The sequence below is a fragment of the Dendrobium catenatum genome, unplaced genomic scaffold (assembly GCF_001605985.2).
Source record: "Dendrobium catenatum unplaced genomic scaffold, ASM160598v2 fragScaff_scaffold_1299, whole genome shotgun sequence".
In the NCBI taxonomy this organism is placed as follows: domain Eukaryota; kingdom Viridiplantae; phylum Streptophyta; class Magnoliopsida; order Asparagales; family Orchidaceae; genus Dendrobium; species Dendrobium catenatum.
The window spans coordinates 1,037,304-1,041,391 of NW_021319761.1; positions in this window are offsets into that span (position 1 = coordinate 1,037,304).

The following is a 4,088-nucleotide window of genomic DNA, read 5'->3' on the forward strand; positions in this document are numbered from 1 at the left end:
AATAAGTGTAAAATCTTATAATGAAAACTCCAATCCATGTTGTCATAAGCCTTGGAAATAACAAGCTTCAAGATAAAATTCTACCTCTAAACCTGACATCCATGTCATGACCAAATTCTTGAGCCAAAAGAACATTATCAACAATGGCCCGACCCTTAACAAAACCCATTTAATAAGTATATATCATTTTACGAAGAATAAAACTTAACCTACTCATGAAATTTTGGAAATCAACTTACTAAAAAAATAATAATGACTAATAGGTCTAATATCATCCAAAGAGAACAAACTGAGTTAGCCTAAGGGAAAAGCATAATAAAAGTAGAAGTAAAGAATTTAGGGATATGATGACCATAAAAAAAATCCAAAATAATAGAATAAAGATCAGTGTTAATAAACTTCCAAGCTTTATGAAAAAACTTAGTAGTAAAACAATCCAGACCAGCCATAGAATCACCATTCATGTCATGAACAATAAGTTTTAATTCCTCCAAGGAAGGAGGTTTTGAATGTAAGTTATTCTCCTCTTCACATATAAAATTAGGAATAATATCATGGTTATCAATATTAACTGGAGTAAAAACTTCATTAAGGAAATTTTTAAAATGTTGAACAACTAAATTAGCAATCTCCTCTGCATCTTCAATAGTAGAACCATCTTCACAATTAATTTTATAAATGGAATTTTTGGCTCTTTTCCTCTTGACCAAATCAGGAAAGTTTTTGGTATTATTATCACCTTAAAACAGATATTTCACAGCCATTTTTTGTTTCCAAAAAACTTCTTTCTGATCTTATTAGGTAAAGGGTCTATTTTTTATTTTAGTTAAAACCCATAGAGGAGCCAACGCGATAATATAAAAAATGATTAAAAGGTCCTTAAGGGGGACCCTAAGCTCCATAATGCTCAAAAGAGCTACAAAATAAAGCAAAAGAAAGCCTACAAGCCGATAGTCCCCACTAATCCAAGATATAAGATAACTTAGGTGCATGCTAATTATGCTAAAGATAAGCATCCAAAAAAGAAAGGTAAAAAATCAACCCATAAAGCATAATCTTTTTGCAAAAAAACTTGATCACAACTATATGCATTTACACCTGTAAATCATAGAAGCTGCAAAATAAGAAACTAAAGCTCAGAATAATATAGAAATAAGGATGAGAATTGACTAAATTAAAATTAGAATACAAGAAAGTAATATCACCCTTAAGAATCTTCCATGCAAAAAACCTCCCATAGAAGATCAAGGACTGCTCCCAGCAATAAGGAATAATAATGTTATCAAGCCAAAAAGAAGGATCCAAAATATACTTATAGCAATACATAAAATACTAAATCAGGAAAACAAAGAAAAAGAAGAAAACATGCTAGCTATTAAAGAAATCTAACCAAAAACTCCACATGCAATCCAAGCATGGGTACAAGCTTATAGAACTTAGGCCTTGATGTAACCAACAACCATCACTAGAGAAAAACCAATGCCATTCCATCCTGCCAACAATCCCAGGCCTCCACAACCTGACAAATAGAGGAAAAAGAACAAAGATAAGTTCCTTGAAACCAAGAAAAAGAGATAAAATAGCACAAAAGACAAGGCAACGTGCATAAAAACCACCAGCAAAAACCTCAAAGAACCCCTAGGTTAAGACCAATATACCATCTAGTAATTCCCCCAAAGACTGTAGCAGTCCACCTTAAGATAGAATAATTCCAGAGAGAGTCTCATGCTTTCCACCAACCAACCACAAGCCAACTAGAAATTACATAATAAGGAGAACCCAAAGCCATCAAATGAAGCCAAAGATAGCTCCCAAAAAATAACCAGGAGGTAAAAGAGCAACAATTATAAGCCCCGACAAAAATGGAACCAGTGTAATCATAGATCAAGCCCATATCCTCAAACACCTCCATTAAAATAGACAAGAGCTTAAAAAAGTGCCAATAGAAATTTAGAAAAATAAGACCATTATAAAGAAATAAATAAAATAAGCTATTAATAAGGTGAGGGATGTTATTAGCAACCACAGCCTGCTCTAGAATTAAGTCAGCCCCAATATTGCAAAGAGATAAAGGCCAATACAAGCCAAATCAACACCAAATTCTAGCAACCACAAGGGTAACAACTCCAGAAATAAGCCACGACCCCAACAGCCCAACCAGCATAAAAGATAAAGAGAAGGACCAAACAACTCTAGAAATAAACATACAGCACCGCCTCAACTAGGCACCAAGTCTGCAAGACCAAATAAAAGAGAACGCTCTAGACGAACCAATAAAAATAACACCAATTATCACATGACAGATGGATCATATAAAGAAGGAATAAAACCAAAAAATAAACACTGCCCAATGAGGAAAAAAACACCAAACCACACCAAGATCTCCCACAACCAACCAGCAAAATTAAATTGACAGGCTAAATAGAGAGGCAAACAGACCAACCATATAAAAGAAGAACAAAAGAAAACACCAAAACCCTAAGAACCCAACCAATTGGTATAGGGTTTATGGTTATGGTTAGGGCTTAAAGCAAAGTTTATATTTTTAGATTTAGGGTTTAGGTTTTATATATTAGGGTATGGTGTTTTCAATTTATGATTTTTTTTTTTAATTTTTGGATTAGGGTATAAAGATTAGACTTTATGGTTTGAATTTTAGGGTTTAAGTTTTTTATTTATAGTTTAGGGTTTTAGAATTATAATTTAGGTTTTAGGGTTCATGAATTAGGGTTTATGGTTAAGGTTTTAGATTTATAATTTAGGTTTTAGGGTTCATGAATTAGGGTTTGTGGGTTAAGGTTGATGTTTAGGTTTGGGACTTTATTTTATAGTTAAACGTTAGGGTTAGGGGTTTAGGTTTAATAATTTAGGGTTTAGGGTTTAGGGCTTGGGGTTTAAGGCTGAAGGTTAGGGTTTAAATTTTTATAGTTTGGGATTTAATTTTAGTAATTCAGGTTCGGGATTTATAATTTTAAGTTTAGGTTTTTATGATTACATAGGGGTTAGTGTTTGTTAATATGTTTTGGATTTAAGGTATAGGGTTTAGGTTTTATAATTTTGGGTTTAGGAATTAGGATTATGATTTTAGGTTTATGATTTAGTTTTTTGGGTTTAATGTTTTAGGTTTATGTTTAAAGTTTAGGTTTTTAGGATTAGCATTTAGGATTTAGAGTTTAAGTTTTTAGTGTTTAGGGTTTAGGGTTTACGATTTAGAGTTTATGATTTTTAGAGTATATGATTTAGGGCACAAGGTTAGAGTAATAGGATTAGAACTTAGATTAGAAATATTAGGCCCCAAATTGTTATTAGTATTATTACTGAAATTTCTAACAACGTCTTCCTGATTATGAGCAGAACAAAGAACATCATCAACATTAGCAAAAAATTTAGTATTTAAAGAACAATCCATAACAGGCAATTCAGAGCTAGTAATATTTAGAGAAATAGAATCCATTAACCCTTGATTTTTTAGGATGTCATAATCACTAGGACAACAAACCAATGTACTAATAGCATTAGCCTGCATAGTAGGAGGAGCCTCCATAGTGGATGGATCTGAATTGATAGGAGACTTTTGTAGGGGTGTAGGGACATTCACTATTGGTAAAGGAGCATCAACCAAAGGTAAAGGTGCATCACCCAACTTAGAAATATTTCCTTCAATCTCAAAAGAAAGCAAATTATCATTCTCAATAAGAGGACCATCTTTTCATTGATGTTGTTTAGACACATCTTTATCTTTACGAAGGTGGGGATGCAACCTAAAGCATTCATAGAAATCATGGCCATGCTTTTTACAATGAGAGCAAAAAATGGGTAGGTTTTCAAATTCCACTTTTTGGAAGTAACCATTAATCTTAGAACCTAACAAAACTTCACTCGGGTGCTTCTTAGAAACATCAAGTTCCACATGAGCACGAGCCATAGAGGGATGAGATATGGAAGAAGTGCCTTGATCTGTTTGTAAAGGTCTCTCAAAAATTAAAGCAAGGCCAAACAAGATTTGCAAATTAAAAAAAATGCAATCTCAAGTTAGGAAAAGAAATCCAAATAAGCGCAATAGGCGATTCATCCCTCACATCAAAATT